At 41.8% G+C, this 19,062-nt stretch overlaps 1 long non-coding RNA gene across 1 annotated transcript in view; it reads left to right on the top strand.

Annotated features, from left to right (window-relative positions):
• Positions 1-19,062, top strand: part of LOC127569710 (uncharacterized) — a 339,255-nt gene that overhangs the window by 181,888 nt on the left and 138,305 nt on the right. Inside the window, exon 4 of the long non-coding RNA XR_007956233.1 lies at positions 974-1,023. This is a non-coding gene — a long non-coding RNA (uncharacterized LOC127569710). The remainder of the gene's footprint in view (positions 1-973; positions 1,024-19,062) is intronic.

Below are 19,062 nucleotides of genomic sequence, written 5' to 3' on the forward strand. Positions count from 1 at the left end.
ACAAGCTCTTGCACCTTGGTGGGGCATACTGCAAATAAATCCCATCACATTGAGGAGCGTGATGGGGATAGGGGGTTAAGAGAGGGGAAGAGCTGAACAAATCCCACCATAAAACTACTGAAAGTGTCTTTCACAGCTGGGGTGACAATGCCTCTAGCTGAACTGGCCACCAGAGCTGTCAAATCACAAAGTTACTGAATGATTAAAGAAATTCAGAAATATTCCAAAACAATAATTCATGAAGCTATTACAATGACTGAATTAAAAAATACTCTCAGAACTTCCAAAAGCATTAAAATAAACTCAAACAATTAAAAGTTAATTTAAAATGACCAACACCTTAATCCCTTGCAAAACAGTGAGGCATATTGGTGCAGGAGCAACAGAGCATAATATTGCTCCTTTGTGACGCATATATCATTCATGCTTTAGTGTTGGTTTATACATGGTGTGGAGTGATAAAATAAGGTTCTTTTAATGCAGAGAATCTTACCATAATTAAATGGGAGCGAGTTCACTGCACAAGCACTAACTTGACAGAGGTTGTATTTGTGGATTTCTCAAGGTAAGTGCTTGGGATCTGCAGCAACCTCTTACCCATGGCTAGATTCTGAGGATTCTGTTGGCGGAATCTGATTGTGAGTAATCACAATTGTCTGTCAGATAGTTTGCAATTTATATGTTTGTGTACAGGTGCTCAGAAATCCCAAACTTCCTAACACTTGCACAACGAAATTGCTGCAAGTTTCAGCCCATTATCCAGTCATCTCCATTGCAGTAAATGTGTGACATTTATTTTATATGTTGAATATCAAAGGAACACACATTTGACAGCATGGTAAGATGTGTTGATATGGAAGCAACAAAGCATGACGTTGCTACTTGGTGATGCATGCTTTGTTCATGCTGGTGTCAGGTTGTACGTGCAGTCAAGTGCTAAGTAACGTGGATCTATCTATTCTTTCTCGTTCAGGTTTCCCAGACACTGAAGCGCTTGGTCTCTGCTTGCAGCCTGACTTTCATGTAAGTTCTGGAACTGAAGAACATTAAAAGAATCTCCATCATGTTGATAGTACCTGTTGTTATGGTAGATGAGATGGGTGGGAAGCCATGAATATGACTTGGAGGAGGGTGAAGTAAGAATGCATAGTTTGTGAAATGTTTCTGAACTCACCTCCCTGAACATTTTTTTTAAGAAATTTACCATTTTTATTTCAAATTGCAGAATTTAGATTTTTCCTTTCTATCCTTTCCAGCTTTGCTGTGATACCCTAAAATCCATCAGTTGTACAGTAATTTTGCATTAATACAAAGAGTTACTTCTGAGCAAATATAATTGCCCAAATCTGAATCATACATTGCAGAATTCCATATTTTTGCAATCAGAGAACTTCATCATGGGATGTTGAGATTAAGGCACCATTCTGTACTTTGTGCCCAGAGGACTGATCCTCAGTATATAGACAGATGTTTATCTGTACAAGGTTAAAAGAAGGAGTTAGCTAGAATGTTGAACTCCGCAATGGTACTGCATCTCAGCTGTCAGCTCTGCATGTTACTGCATGCTGCTAATATCTTTAAGAATATGGCATCCCACAAATGTGAACGTGTAGTGTTGGTGGCATTTCTAAGCACTAAGAGGTCTCATAGTGGCCAAAATCTGATGAAAGGTCGTCAGTCTGAAATGATATCTCTTTCTGCAGCTGCTGCCTGTCCTGCCGAGTGCTTCCGACATTTTCTGTTTTTATTTCAGATTTCCAACGTCTGTCGTTTTTTGGATTTTCATGGCACAATCGGTTTAGATTTTGTCCCGAAGTTAATGAAAACAAATGTGGACATTAGCTTTCAAAAATTCCATTAGTTCTTAGTAAAGGCTCATGAGAGAATTTGTTTGATGAGCAATTAATTGTTGAGTGTTTGACTACAACCTTGCAAAGCTTAACTTTACCAGTGAAAAGGCCGCAGCAAATCACTGGCTGCAAAGACAAAACTACTTCATCAAATTCAGTTGACTGGGAGTGCAGAATGCCCATATGAGATTATTGCAGTCAATAGCAAGCTGTTTGGCAACATTAGTGTGTGGAAGATTAAATATATGAAGGCCTCTTTTAGTTGCTAACAGAAGTAGAGCAGGAGGAATAGTGGAATTGCAATTTTTGTTACCGGCTGACAAAACCTATAGATAATTTATTCTAAATGCTTTTCTTCTTCTGTTTTCATTTTTGCAGGCATAATTTTCATAGTCTTGATATAAATACAGCTGTAACCGTATCAAAATGGATGCAGAAGTCCTACCAGTCATGAACAACACTGATGATATGAACTTAATTTTGAACAAGCCCATTGTGACAGAGCAGTTTTTAATATGAAAATCAGAGCCTTATTATGCAAAATTGTTCAGTCACAATAATTGATATCTATCTAGGACAAGCTACATGGATATCAGTTCACAATATTATTCCACCTGTAATTGGACCTGAAGACACTCATCAAACTGTTTGATTATTTCTGTGGGTCTCAGGAGAGCAGGATTACTTGTCCAGGGCCCACAAAAATAATCTGGATCACTGCTGGTGTATTGCATTCAGTTCTGGTTACCCCATCTTAGAAAGATGTAGAGGCTATGGAGAGGGTGCAGAAGAGGTTTACTAGGATGTTGCCTGGATTAGAGGGCATGTGGTATGGGAGAGGTTGGGCAAACTTTGGTTGTTTTCTCAGGAGTGGCAGAGGCTGAGGGGAGACCTGATAGAAGTTTATTAGATTATGAGAGGCATAGATGCAGCTGGTATCTTCCTCCCAGGGTCAAAATGTCTAATACTAGAGGGCATGCATTTAAGGTGGGGGGGGGGGGGGTAAGTTCAAAAGGAAGGTGTGGGGCAATTTTTTTTACACAGAGAGTGTTGGGTGCCTGTAATGCGCTGCCTTGATGGTAGTAGATGCAAATATGATAGAGGTGTTTAAGAGGCTCTTACATAGTCTCATGCATGTGGAGGAAATGGAGGGGTATGGACATTGTGTAGGCAGAAAGGATCAGTTTGATTAGGCGTTTCATTATTCGTTTAATTATTTTGGCACAACATTGTGGGCCGAAGGGCCTGTTCCTGTGCTGTACTGTATTGTTCTGTGTTATATGTTCTATGCTATCTCAGATATCCCCTTTCCACAAGTCACCACCTCCTCTCCCCTATTCCTGTAATCTACCAAATTGACAGCCATATTTGACTCAATTTCAGTCTCGACTGTGGTGAGCTGCAGTGGGACAATTGTCAACTTAAATGCAGATTGAGTCTCAAAATTGAGAGGGTCCCTTTGCTGCTGGAAGGGAGAGCTTGTCATCATTCCATTGCCCAAACTTCGCAATCAATTCCTGTAATATTAAAGGTACAACCAAAAATATATGTTGCCCAAGGGGAAAAGAAAATCCATATGTTTTGATGAATGGTCACAAACCTGAAATGTTCACTGTTTCTCTCTCCACAGGTGCTACCTGACCTGCTGAGAATTTTCAGCACTTTCTGTTTTATATGAGAAAAGAAAATACTTCACTTCTATAAATTTTAGGATTGACGTTTTTTGTTTAATGACTTTTGTAACCCCACTATTATTTACTCAAAGAGAAATTCTGTTCTATTAGTAGATGATCAGTGTTACAGAGTTTCCTGCTGAGTTCAAAAATGTTTAGAGATTATTAGAAGTTTTAAATGAAGTTCCTCAGCTTCTAAATGTTACCACCTGTGGGAGCAGAAGCCTTGGGGATGAACTGCTGGTTATTAAGAGAGTAATTGATATCTGGCAATAAGCATTAACTTGGAACCTAATTGAATGATTCAGAGAGTTTACATGTACAAAAATGGAATACCTGGGAATTGGAGACTACTTTCAAATGGAAGGCTTTTATATGGTTGATTTACAAAAAAAAGTATTGCTAAGAATGATTATAATGTTGTAATTTAATTGGAAAGCTTTTCATCTTCCTCTTCTGTGGCCTTTTCATGTTGGGCATCATAATTGGTTAAGCTGGCAATAATTCCCTAATCATTGGCACTGGAAGATGTAAGAGAAGGATTTTGAGCAGGACTCTTCCCTCAGGACACACATTTCCTGTGTGTCACTTTCCAACAGTGCATCTGCAGTCATGGAACTGAATATTGCTCTGATAGCCAAAAATCTTTCTCTCCGTGGCTGAATTCATTAACCCAAAATAGAAGATATCCTGCAATGGAATTGATTTTATTCATAACCTTGAATTATTGTTTTGTTCAAGCATAGTTTTTGGGCATCTAAAACAAACCCAGCACTTATTATGCAGGCTGAGAAGATGGCAGTGATCTTCTACTGTAATGTCCTGCAGTCCTTATGGTGAAGTTACGCCCACAGCACTGTTTAAGTAGGAAGTTCTTGAGCTTTGGCCTAGTGTAGATTCTGCAATGGCAATAAATGTCCCAACCAAGTTGGTGTGTGATTTGGAGAGCAAACTCCAGGTAGTGGGGCTTCCAAGCACCTGATCCCCTTGTCCTTCTAGATAGTTAAAGTTGTGAGGTTTGAAGTGCTACTGAAAAGAATATTCAGCAGACGTGTACATAAAAGAATGGATTTTAATATGTTAGATGGCATCTGAGGAGAGTGAAACCGAATTAACAAATCAGTTTGATGACCTTTTAATCAGAGCTGAAAAGGATTAAAAGTGAAATATATTTCAAATTGCAATGAAGGAAGAGGTAAAGATGGGACTAAGGGAATGTTTGGGGACCTGGAGAAACTGAACGACACAAGTGGTGCTGGTGCTGGCTGAGAGAGGGTGGTGAAGGTTTTTGATAGCAGATGATCTACCTGGAAGAGATGTATGTTGGAGGAAATGAATGAAAACAGAAAAGGAAGTGGATTGAAAATTTTTTAAAAATGTGAAGTGTTGGGGAAACTAAAAAGTCTGCAGTTGCTCAGAATCTGAAATAAAAACAGGGAATGCGAAAAATACTCTGCAAGTGAGGCTAGATATGCAGACTCAACATACTAAATCAATGTAACTGAACTGTGTAATGAATTGACCTGTACGATTGGTATGCAAGACAAGTTTTTCACTGTACCTCAGTACAAGTGACAATAATAAGCCAATGCCAATACCAATACCAGAGAGAGAAACAGTCAGTGTTTCATATTGGTAAACTTTGATCAGACTGACTTGTTCTGATACAAACTGGAAAGGTAGATTATCTGAAATGGTTCAGTTCACTGTCAAGTCCTGAAAGCTGCAATATGCCAGGTGAGAAATTCAGATTCTGTTTCTTAAGCTTGCTTTGGGCTTCACTGGAATGGTGTAAGAGGTCAATGGCAGAGAGATTAGACTTGGGAGTTGGATGGAGGATTCGAGGGAAATGCAATTGGAAGCTCAGGATCTTCTTTTGGACCAAATGGACATGTTCTGCCACAAAGTCTTCCATTCTTCATTTGGCTTATCTAATTTAGAGAAGAGACAAAATGATTACCGAATGCAGTGCACTAAACTGGACAAGCGAATCGCTGCTTCACATGACAGGTATGTATGGGTGTCTGGATGGTGGAAAGGGAAGAGGTTTTGAGACTCACTCTGCATTTACATTGACAATTGTCCCATTGCAGCTCACCAGAGTGAGCTCCTGAGGTTGCATGAGAAGCAGGTGTGAGAAGGGGATTGGATTCAGCAGCTGTGCAAGATTTGACCGGAGCATTGTGGTCAGAATGATCAAAGGAGAAGGGAGGGCAAGATATGGCCAAAGGTGCCCATGTTGAAGCTGGGAGAACTTACAGAATTATCTGTTGAATGTAGAAGAAGGTGCAATGGAAGGTGAGGTTAAGGTGAACTCTGTCCTTGCTGGGGTAAGGGAAGAGTCAGTGAGAGCAAAGGAACTATTTCACTCAAGATACCCAGACGTTTCCTTTCTTCTCTCCTCTCTGGCCTATATAACTCACCTTAGAAGCCTTCCTCCACTCTGTTGCCCAGTTCCACCAAAAAAAACTTTGGTTGAGCCGTATCACTGAGAGGCAGGGGTCACTCAGTCACACAAAGGGAGGGAGATTCCAGCTGACAGTGGCACTCTAAGGGACTAGCCTTGGCAGTGAGCATATGTTTGCAAAGTTACTCGTCAGGCGAGTGACAACTTCCAATCTGGCAAGCCTCTGACCAGAAACAAAGACATATACTGGAAAATAGTCATGTTAAATGCACATCAGCGGGAAGGACAATCACTTATACTTAATGTTCCATTGGAACTGATCTGTGCAGTGCACTGAAGTCTGGAATTGTGTGATCCATTTCCTGGCCCTTTAGACAATTGAGCAGAAGTTTACCCACATGGCTCAATCTGATATTTTACTTCTTTTTGTTTTTTTTATTGGATAAGGAAAAGAATATCAGCAGCCTTTAAAGCAATGACTATTTTATTGTAGATTGACATGTGGATGGAATGTTAACCTGATATACTTCTGTGCTTTGCCCTTGTGATGCATGTATTTGTACACTTTAGTCTGTCTCATGCAATATTTCTCATTGATGAAAGTCTTAAGAAAGAAGACGTTCATAATCTTGTGGCCAACTGCACTGTTAACCCAAGAAATAGTGCAGGAATTCCAGCAATGAACTGGTTAGGGAAAGCTGCCTGGTTTCAAAATACCTCTTTTCTTGCCTAAAGGCCTATGATGTTTAAGAAATATAACCAATGAAACCCAGCCTTCTGTTTTACTATTGCTGTAAATCTGGCAGTATTCAGTGGCTAAATCTTTCAATGATTTTTTTTAAATGCAGATGCTGGAATTCAGAAACAAAACCAGAAAATACTGGTACCACTCAGCAGATCAGGCAGCAGCAGTGGAAGGAAAAAAAGTTAGTGTATGAAGTTGTAGTCTCTTCACTAGAGCTGACTCTGGTGAAGAGTCTTTTACCTGAAATATTAACTCTGTTTCTCTTTCTGAAATCCTAAATGCAAGTTGTTGACCCCTGTTGCAATAGACTGCTGAGCTTTCTGCATACATTTTTTAATGTGTTTCTTTAATGACCTTGGACTCTGAACCCTGATATTGGGATTTTGTCATTATGAGAGAACCTCTGTGGGAAGTGTTCTTGATGTGGTTACCACCTGGATATCCCAAGTTTTCCCCAATCATGTCACAGATGTTGACTGTGGCAAAGGGGAACTCCTGCAGATTTGATGTCTAGAACTTCAGAATAGTGTCTAGCTGTGTGGTAGCATTTGGCATGGTTATTTAGCCAGGTTTTATAAGGGGAAGTGTCAGGTGCATGTGTTCATGATTTTCATCACTGGGCCCAGAAGCCAATATTACACAGAACCAAGCCAGAGCAGGAGGAGGGTTGGAGCGGTGACGGAAGGCTGGAGCACCAATCAGATGCATCTTGGCTTTCTTCAATTATCACCTTTTCCACTTTGTTGCCAGTGACCTATGATTTTCTCTTTCATTTCCTGCTCAAATGCCTTGATAGCTTCTGCAGAGTGGAACCTGCATGAAACCTTGTTATGCAGAATGCAGTTTGCTGATAATACTAAATTAGAAAGTGTTTCAAACCGTGAGGAAGATTGCAAAAGGACATAGGCAGATCAATGGAGTGTGTAGATAAATAACACATGCAGTTCAATGCAGAGGTATATAATGCAGTACCATTTGGGAGAAGAGAAAATGAAATGAAAGTTTTCCCGAAAGTACGACCTTTTGTTGCAGAACGATGAACAAGAGATATTTATTTACTCATCCATGGGATACTATTGGCTTTGGCAAGGCCAGCATTTACTGTCCGTCCTTATCAACTGACTGACGTGCCAGGCCACTTAAGAGGGTTGTTGAGGATCAACCATATGAGGGAGGGTGGGGGTTTGTGGGGAGATGGTCTCAAGCCATGCATAGGACATTAGAAATGTCATATGTCAGACAGAACTTTAATTCTACAACCTGAATAATCCCAAGCGAGCTTGTCACCAAGCTCCAAGACATAGGACTCAACACCTCCCTCTGTAACTGGATCCTTGACTTTCTAACAAACAGACCGCAATTAGTGAGGATAGGCAGCAATACCTCCAGCATGATTATTCTCAACACTGGTGCCCCACAAGGCTGCATCCTCAACCCTCTACTCTACTCCCTATACACTCATGACTGTGTGGCCAGATTCTACTCTAACTCCATGTACAACTTGCAGATGATACCACCGTTGTAGGCCATATCTCAAACAGCGGTGAGGAATACAGAAAGGAGATAGAGAGCTTCGTGGAATAGTGTCATGACAACAACCTTTCCCTCAATGTCAACAAAACAAAAGAGCTGGTCATTGACTTCAGGAAAGGGGGTGGTGTACATGCATCTGTCCACATCAATGGTGCTGAGGTTGAGAGGGTTGAGAGCTTCAAGTTCCTAGGAGTGAACATCACCAACGGCTTGTCCTGGTCAAATCACGTAGAAGCCACGGCCAAGAAAGCTCACCAGTGCCTCCACTTCCTCAGGAGGCTAAAGAAATTTCGTTTGTCTCCTTTGACTCTCACCAACTTTTACCAATGCATCATAGAAAGCATTCTATCTGGATGTATCACAGCTTGGTATGGCAACTGCTGTGCCCAGGACCGCAAGAAACTGCAGAGAGTTGTGGACACAGCCCAGTGCATCACGGACACCAGCCTCCCCTCCTTGGACTCTGTCTTTACCTCTTGTTGCCTTGGTGAAGCAGCCAGCATAATCAAAGACTCCACCCACCCAGGACATTCTCTCTTCTCTCCTCTTCTATCGGGTAGAAGATACAAGAGCCTGAAGGCACGTACGACCAGACTTAAGGACAGCTTCTACCCCACTCTGATAAGACTATTGAACGGTTCCATTGTACAATGAGATGGACTATGACCTCACGATCTACCTTGGTGTGACCTTGCACCTTATTGAACCATAGAACCATAGAACAATACAGCACAATACAGGCCCTTCAGCCCACCATGTTGTGCCGCCCTTCAAACCACACCTAAGACTATCTAACCCCTTCCTCCCACATATCCCTGAAACTTAAATTCCTCCATATGCTTATCTAACAATCTCTTGAACTTGTCCAATGTATCAGCCTCCACCACCACCCCAGGCAGTGCATTCCATGCACCAACCACTCCCTCCCTCTGACATCTCCCTTGAACTTCCCACCCAATACCTTAAAGCCATGTCCTCTTGTTTTGAGCATTGGTGCCCTGGGAAAGAGGCATTGGCTGTCCACTCTATCTATTCGTCTCTATATCTTGTATACCTCTATCATGTCTCCCCTCATCCTCCTTCTCTCCAATGAGAACAGCCCTAGCTCCTTTAGTCTCTCCTCATAATCCATACTCTCTAATTCAGGCAACATCCTGGTAAATCTCCTCTGCACCCTTTCCAATGCCTCCACATCCTTCCTATAAGGAGGCGACCAGAACTGGACACAGTACTCTCAGTGTGGTCTAACCAGAGTTTTGAAAAGCTGCATCATCACTTCGCGGCTCTTAAACTTGATCCCCTGACTTATGAAAACTAACATCCCATAAGCTTTCTTAACTACCCTATCCACCTGCGAGGCAACTTTCAGTGATCTGTGGATATGAACCCCCAGATCCCTCTGCTCCTCTACACTGCCCAGAATCCTGCCATTTACCTTGTACTCTGCCTTGGAGTTTGTCCTTCCAAAGTGTACTACCTCACACTTCTCTGGATTGAACTCCATCTGCCACTTGTCAGCCCAGCTCTGCATCCTATCAATATCCCTCTGCAAGCTTCGACAGCCCTCTACACTATCCACAACACCACCGATGTTTGTGTCATCTGCAAACTTGCTGACCCACCCTTCCACCCCCTCATCTAAGCCGTTAATAAATATCACAAAAAGCAGAGGTCCCAGAACTGATCCCTGCGGGACACCACTCATCACAGCCCTCCAATCCGAATGCACTCCCTCCACCACAACCCTCTGCTTTCTACAGGCAAGCCACTTATGAATCCACACGGCCAAGCTTCCCCGGATCCCTTGGTCTCTGACCTTCTGAAGAAGCCTACCATATGGAACCTTGTCAAACACCTTACTAAAATCCATGTAGACCACATCCACTGCACTACCCTCATCAATCTTCCTGGTCACCTCCTCAAAGAATCCTATCAGGCTTGTGAGGCAAGATTTTCCCTTCACAAAGCCATGCTGGCTATCCCTAATCAATCCATGTTTCTTCAAATGCTCATAGATCCTATCTCTTAGAATCCTTTCTAACAGTTTACCCACCACAGACGTAAGGCTCACTGGTCTGTAATTCCCTGGACTATCCCTACTACCTTTTTTGAATAAGGGGACAACATTTGCCACCCTCCAATCCTCCGGTACCATCCCCATGGACAACGAGGACTCAAAGATCCTAACCAATGGTTCAGCAATCTCCTCCCTCGCCTCACGAAGCAGCCTGGGGAATATTCCGTTACACCCTGGGGACTTATCTGTCCTAATATTTTCTAACAACTCCAACACATCCTCTCTCTTAATATCTACATACTCTAGAACATTACCCTCATCCACATTGTTCTCAGTATCATCAAGACCCCTCTCCTTCGTGAATACTGAAGAGCAGTATTCATTGAGAACCTCACCACTTCCACAGCTTCCAGGTACATCCTCCTACCTTTGTCTTTAATCGGACCTATCTTAACCCTAACCATCCTTCTGCTCTTTACGTACGAGAAAAAAGCCTTGGGATTCTCCTTAACCCGACTCACCAAAGCCTTTTCATGTCCCCTTCTCGCTCTCCTCAGCCCTTTCTTAAGTTCTTTCCTTGCTACTCTATATTCCTCATGAGCCCTGTCTGATCCTTGCTGCTTACACCTTATGTATGCTGCCTTCTTCTTCCTAACTAGTTGTTTCACCTCTCTTGTCACCCACCATTCCTTCACCCTACCATTCCTTCTCTGCCTCACCGGCACAAATTTATCCCTAACATCCTGCAAAAAATCCCTGAACATCGACCATAGTACATTTCCCTTCAAAGATGTCACCCCAATTTACACTCCCAAGTTCTCGCCTTATAGCCTCATAATTCGCCTTTCCCCAATTAAATATCTTCCCGTCCTCTTTGCTCCTATCCCTGTCCATGACAATTCTAAAGGTTATGGAGCAATGGTCACTGTCCCCCAAATGCTCACCCACCGATAGATCTGTCACCTGACCCGGTTCATTACTTGAAACTAGATCTAATATGGCATTCCCTCTAGTCGGCCTGTCAACATACTGTGTCAGGAATTTGTCCTAGACACACTTAACAAACTGCGCCTTGTCTAAACCTTTGGCACTAAGTAGGTGCCAATCAATATTTGGATAGCTGAAGTCTCCCATTATAATAACCCTGTTATTTTCGCATCTCTGCAAAAACTGCCTCCCAATCTGCTCCTCAGTATCCCTACTGCTACCGGGGGGCCTACAGAATACATCCAGGAGGGCAACTGCCCCTTTTTTGTTCCTAACTTCCACCCATATTGACTCTAGAGAGGATCCTTCTACATTATCTATCCTTTCTGCAGCTGTAACAGTGCCCCTGACCAGTATCGCCACCCCTCCTCCTCTTCGCCCCCCCATCCCTTTTAAAACACTGAAAACCAGGAATATTCAATATCCATTCCTGCCCCGATGTCAGCCATGTCTCTGTAATAGCCACAATATCATAGTTCCATGTATTTATCCAAGCTCTCAGTTCATCTTCCTTATTCCTGATGCTTTTTGCATTCAAGTAAATGCACTTTAGCCCAACCACCTTACTGCTTTTGTAGGCTGTACTCTACTTCTCCTTCCTCAAAACCTCTCTACCTGTCAGATCTGACTTTTCCCATCCCCTTCTTCCTCTGACTTACTCCTCCGGTTCTCTTCCCCCTCGTAACCTAGTTTAAACCCTCCTGAACCACCCTAGCAAACCTGGCCGCAAGGATATTTGCCCCCCTCAGGTTCAGGTGTAACCCGTCCTCTCTGTACAGGTCCCACCTTCCCCAGAAGAGATCCCAATGATCCAAAAAATCTAAAACCCTCCCTTCTGCACCAACTTCTCAGCCACACATTTATCTGCCATCTCCTCCTATTCCTACCTTCAGTATCACGTGGCACTGGCAGCAATCCCGAGATTACTACCCTCGAGGTCCTGTCCTTCAGCCTTCTGCCTAGCTTGCTAAACTGACTTTTCAGAACCTCATCCCTCTTCCCACCTATGTCGTTGGTACCAACATGAACCACAACTTTTGGCTGTTCTCCCTCCTGCTCTAGAATCCTGTGGACCCGATCAGTGACATCCCGGACCCTGGCACCTGGGAGGCAACATACCATCCGGGATTCATGCTCACTGCCACAGAACCTCCTATCTCTTTCCCTGACTATTGAGTCTCCTATCACTACTGCCTTCCTCTTCTCCTCCCTTCCCATCTGAGCAGCAGGACTGGTCCCAGTGCCACAGACCTGGCTACTGCTGCTAGGCCCCGGCAGATCATCTCCCTCAACAGCCTCCAAAGCGGAAAACCTGTTACTGAGGGAAACAGCCTCCGGGGTCATCTGCTCTATCTACCTGTTCGTTTTCATTTTCCTTTTCCTTTGCACTGTACTTTCTCTGTAGCTGTGACACTTTACTCTGTACTGTTATTGTTTTTACCTGTACGACATTAATGAACTCTGAACTAACTCAATGTAACTGCATTGTCTAATGAATTAACCTGTATAATCGGTTTGTAAGACAAGCTTTTCACTGTAACTCGGTAAAGTGACAATAATAAACCAATACCAATACTTCTAGAATTAGGTTGATTCCATATTTTACACTACACCCAACAGACCTTAATGGAAGGTAGGTTCAATCAGGGTGTAAATAATAGCTGTATTATCCTGTTCCATTACTTTCTTCTTTAAATTGAAACATATTTAAAGATAGAATAAAGATAGTATTCAGGGTTTTTGTATTTGAGTACATTGAAGATAAAACTCTAAATTCGGGATCAGCTGTTCAGGATGGAGATGGGAAGAAATTTCTTCACCTAGAAGGTGGTGTATCTTTGGAACACTATCCAAGAGGATTATGGAGGCTCGATTGCTGTGTATATCCAAGACAAAAATCCACAGATTAATCTTAGATAGGCCTCTTAGGTTCTTTGATAGGAAATCAAGGGTTATGAAGATAGCACAGGAATGTTGTACAGAGGCTACATTATTGTATACATTTTTTGGGCAACCTCATACAGCAAAAGCATCAGCATTTTGGAAAGGAAAATCAAAAAACTGCAAATGCTAGAAATCTTAAAACAAAAACTGCTTGGAAACAGCAAGCCAAGCAGTATCTGTGGAAGAAGAAAATGTATCAATATTTCAGAACTGGGAATGAGAAAAAATAAGTTGTAGAGAAAGTGGGAAAGAGGTAGATAGGAAGAAGGGACTATCTTTAGTAGGGTTATAATGGGATAAGTTGTTAATTAAACTATCTGATTGATAGATTAATGAAGGAAGCTAGAGTGAACACATAAAAAAAATGCAAAAGCAGTGAAATGCAGAGCTTTAGGAAATGGCCAGCAGATTAAGCCAAGGTAATGGGAAGAGAAAAACAAAGTCAATCTTACAGATAACCTGCAGTAGAATTGGCACATCCTGATTCAAGCAGACAAAGCAAGTTACTTGAAATTGTTGAATTTGATATTGAATCTGGAAGGTGGAATTGTGTCCAGGTGGAAAATGAGGTGCTGTTCCTCAAGCTTACACTGGGCCTTATAGTAACAATGTCAGAGGTGACAGACAGATAAGTCACAGTGGGATGGAAAATTAAAGAGGCAGTCATCAGACTGTGTTTAGTTTCTCCAATGCAGAGGAGACCACATTGAGCTTGTCATCTTTGCAACCCTGTCCTTATTCTATCAGAGACATTCCTTTAGTCCTATCCATCTCCCTGCAACTGAAAACAAACTTGTTCTCACTCTTTCCCAATCCTGATGAAGGGTCTTCAACCTGAAGTATTGACCCGGATTTTCTCTTTTCATGGATGCTGCCTGATCTGCTGGGCTTTTCCAGCATATTCTGTTTTTATTTCAGCATTATGGAAAAGGATATGGTTGGAAAAAAAACGTTAAAGTGAAACCAAAGTTGAAAAAGAATAGTTATGAGAAAGGAATTAATGGAATTTTTGCAATAAAATGGATTTAAGTAATGCAGTTGTAGGAAACCTAACCACATTGCACCAGTGTGTGTCTTGGAATCAATTGCAGTATTGGCAGCCATAAACAAAGTAAGATAAATGTTCACAGCAGTTGAGCTAATATGTAAGATTGCAACAAGCTGGCTTACTGATTGAGGAGCGTGTATTAATTTATCCAGGTATCCAACAGAATGAATAAGGTATATGTCCCAAAGACCCATTCTCAATGGACAAATGTTATGCTGCTCCCATATGTCAATATGTTTGTTTCAATGTAAAATGCTCACTGGAAGCTTAGTGCACTGAGTTTGATGCAAGCTTTGCCATGCTGTTTGTGGCATTACTTAAACCTGTAAAGAAGTCCCATTAGCTTTGTCGCAGATGTCGTTCAGTCTGAATTCTTTGATATTTCTTAGCCCTCCCTGGCCTGTCATAGTTAATCACCAAGGCTTTGTTACTACATGACTTTACATCAAAGTTATAAAGGGTTTGCTGTTTCCTCTTTCAGAACATTACTTTGAGCCTATAGGGAGTGGATGTTTGAAGAAACACGAATCATGAATAACTATGGTCAGGCTGAAAAGGTTAGGCAGCTTGTCTGAAAAATGGATTTTTCTCCCCACTGAAATGAAGGTTTTGAAATTTTTTGAAATACTTTCTCCCCAGAAAATCTTACCATTCAAGGTCAGCGAACAGCAATCTGTATTTGAAAGCACCCAAGAGAAAAGTAACTTTAACTAGCTATCCACTAAGGGGACTTCTTTGGTGCATCTAAATGTAGCTTAACATATATTTATCACTTTAGAACACTACAAGAATACCTGGAGAAGTTACATTGGAACACTATTTTTCACAAAGTGAGAAGCTGGAAGGTAGAAGCAGGTTGAGCCATAACCTTGGACCCAACAGTGATAGTGTCAGTGAAGGTATGAAGAAGGAAACGGGGCTTTCTTTTGTTCAGGAGGAACTTCAACCATTACCCGATGCATGTTGTAATCAACACCAATGTTGCCTGGTGTTTGTCTGCTGAAGCTTGGGTCAGTCCAGTCATTGGAAAATGTGTTAACACCAGAAGCAGCTGCCTCCACAGAGAACTGAGCTGCACCACATACAGTGGATTGGTATTGGTATTGGTTTATTATTGTCACTTGTACCGAGGTACAATGAAAAACTCGTCTTACAAACCGATCTTACAGGTCAATTCATTACACAGTGCAGTTACATCAAGTTAGTACAGAGTGCATTGATGTAGTACAGGTAAAAACAAACAATAACAGTACAGAGTAAAGTGTCACAGCTACAGAGAAAGTGCAGTGCAATAAGGTGCAAGGTCACAACAAGGTAGATCGTGAGGTCATGAGGTCATATGTCATAGTCCATCTCATTGTATAAGGGAGCTGTTCAATAGTCTTATCACTGTGGGGTAGAAGCTGTCCTTAAATCTGGTGGTACGTGCGTACAGGATCCTGTATCTTCTATCCGATGGAAGAGGAGAGAAGAGAGAATGTCCTGGGTGGGTGTGGTCTTAGTCCAAGGAGGGGAGACTGGTGTCCGTAATGCGCTGGGCTGTGTCCACAACTCTCTGCAATCAAAGCAATCTCTCCATTCTTGGTTAAGCATCTTAATGGTAAACCCCTCATAGAGCAGTACTCCTGAAATACTAACTCAGTGGTCAAAATTATATACAAAAATAAGAAAAAAATCTGCAGATGCTGGAAATCTGAAACAGAAACAGAAAGTAATGCAAACCCCTCAGGAGGTCAGGCAGTATCTGTGAAGAGAAACAGAATTCATGTTTCAGAGCAAAGACCTTTCATTGATAATTCCAGGCTGATATTTAGTATTTCATGGTTTTCTTTCCAAAGGGGACTTAAGGGTGGTTGGCACCTGGATGTAGTGAGCCACTCTTGGAATGGTCAGCAGGTGGCACAGCTGGTTGCGTTGCTGCCTCACAACTCCAGTGATGTGGGTTCAATCCTGACCTCTGCTGCTGTCTGTGTGGAGTTTGTGATGTGCGGTTTCCTCCCACATCCCAAAAGCAGATGGGTTAGGTGGTTAATTGATTATAGTACATTCTTGCGTTACAGAAGGGTTGTGTTCCTAGAAAACTGTCTATATTGCGATTTCCTGTAACGTGAACCCTTGACAAAAATTGACAGAATTTGTTGTTTATTTCACATTTTGTATTTATTAAGTTTTTTAAATCTCATATAAGTTCTGTAAAAATGAATTTTTATTCTGTATCTCAAATTTTTTGGTAGTGATTTGTTAGTTCAGTAAGGGCGAATTTCCATTACCCAAATTGCCTTAACACATGGGTACACTGTGTACAAAACTTACTCTTGTGTGTAGTTGAGTAGTAGAATGTAGGGAGGGGGAGTTGATGGGAATATGGGGAGAACAAAATACGGGTTAGGGTAAAAAAGGGGGATTGATAGTCAGTGTGGACTCAGTGGGCTGAAGGGCCTGCTTCTGTGCTATATCTATGTCTAAAGGGTTTCCTTTTCAATTTGGTGAGTCACAACAGACTTTGCCTCACTTTAGATAAGTGGATATTGTCATTTGTACCTGACGTGCAATTATTTGAGACAGTTATACATTACTACACCTGTGAAGATGTAAGTCCACCCTGCGCGCACCGCTCGACCTTGCAGGGGGATTTAAACACTTTCCTGAAGAGCTGGTATTCAGAATGGCCTATGTACAGGTCCCAGCAGATCTCCATTCAGCAAAACTCTGATAATCTGCTATATGACTAATTGGAAACCCTGATAGTTTGGCATCTGGCTCACCAGATGATGTTTGCTGCACTTCCTTTCTGCTCACTGGGACCCCGATTCCCATATGCCCTTTCCACTCACTGGGGCCCCATTTCCTGTGCATCCTTTAAGTTTGTCTGGTTCACTGGAAAATTTATTATAGTACCATGTAACATTAAAAAAAAGTGCACTCAAAGTGTGTTGGGGTATTAATAGAGATACCATCCAACTGTCTGGTAAATACATTAATCCAGCATCACCAAAGTCCTGAGTGTGCTGGATTATGAGAGTTTTACTGCACTGGGAACGGAATGCAGCTGCTCTACTGGCTACTGGTTCTTGTTCCTCTCAGCCAGCTTTCTCCACCTTATTCATGATCAGGGCTTTACCCAAATCTCCCATTTCAACCTGGCCTACTGAACCTCCTGTTTTGAGCTAGAAACTGTCTCAGTGAACAATATGTTTGCTGTAAAGAACCACGTTGAGTACTATGGCTAAGGACTAGCATAAAACTTTGATAGAAGCAAATGTTCATTCACTGACCAAGAATTCCCTTTAAATCGTGGTGAAACATCAGTTAATTGTGTGCTTCCGTGTGAGAATACGTAAGTGAACAATGATTCTCAGGAAATAATTTTGGAAAGGCTCTGTTTCATTCATTTTGTTGCAACGTGCTCCATAATTTAGGATCAGTCTCTTGAAAGAGAGTCAAGGTCTGACAACAGAGGATTGTTTCCCATTTTTATGTGCAGCATTTTTCTATAAACAGTTGTAGAATACACAAGTATTTGGATGTTGACAAGTAGTCACAGTATGAAATTAGTGTTTGTCCTTCTTGGCATTTCTGTAAATCCATAATAATCTAACATACAGATAGTTTATGTTGGCAGTCTGCATTGACCAATCCATGTGTGACACTTGAAGTACATTTTAGTTTCCCCAGCACAGTGTGCTGTGTTGATAATATAATGTGAGTATGAATGCATGAAAGAATGGCTGAATGACCTGGGTACTGCTTCTGTGACACATCATCAGGTTGTGAATAAATTCATTCTCCAGCATATTCTGTGCTTTACACCTTGAGTATGCACGTTAATGTTACCATGACAAGAATTTTATTTCTCCCAGAATCATTGATACAGGAAACTACATTTGCTTGCTCAATCACTTCTACCTAAGTGTTTCAATTTGCCTCTGTTGAGAGGATGTTTTTTACATCTGAAGGGACCAACCCATTGCTGAACTTGAAGGCCAGCTTTCTCGTATGGAACTGTCTTGCTCAGTATTAGCCCCTGCCCTGCATTGCAGACTGGGAGAACATCTAGTAGCTTATGGGTGCTTTTATTTTGGTTGTAGCAACAGCTCTTTAAGAAATGCTGATCTTTTGGCAATCCTGCTCATTCCCCAATCAGGAGGCAGTTGTTCAGGGAGCATGCTCTAATTATACTGATGAACTGATTTCACGTAGTCAGACAGGGTCAGCTCACTGGGCAAAATGTGTCACTACAGCAGGATTGAAGTATTTATCGCTGTACTTAAATTCCTGCACCTGAATTTAAAGTGGTAGATCAGTCAATGCAAAGGAAGTTTCACCTTGTACTTTGGTGATGAATGCAGAGAGCTGGATGGTCACACTAAACTCTGAAACTTCAAAACTCTTCCCTTTTTCAGACAGGTTTCCTTTAATTTGTTGAACATAACAACGACAAAAATTATTTGCATGCTATTTTGCTTTTTAATGACTTCCCATTTTTTCATGAGAGAAGCTAAAATCATATTACCTGTTGACATTTTTTTCTGGTCCTCTCACACCTCTGACATGTAAAGAACATTTTAGAACAACTCTGAAACATAATGCATTGTTACGACAATTACATCAAACTTAAGTCAAGCATGATACCATTGTGGTCTAGTGGACTGACCTGTAACTTGCAGAAGCCAGGCAGCAGCTTTCGGACACCTCCTCATATCTATCCCTGGACCATGACGTCACTAACAAACACCAGGCCACTGTCTTCTGGACAATCATAGATCTCATCACACCAGAAGATCTCCCCGCCACAGCCTCTAATCTTATAGTGCCCCAACCTTGCACTTCCCGCTTCTATCTTTACCCAAGATCTACA

The sequence above is a fragment of the Pristis pectinata genome, chromosome 4 (genome assembly GCF_009764475.1).
Source record: "Pristis pectinata isolate sPriPec2 chromosome 4, sPriPec2.1.pri, whole genome shotgun sequence".
NCBI classification, from domain to species: Eukaryota; Metazoa; Chordata; class Chondrichthyes; order Rhinopristiformes; family Pristidae; genus Pristis; species Pristis pectinata.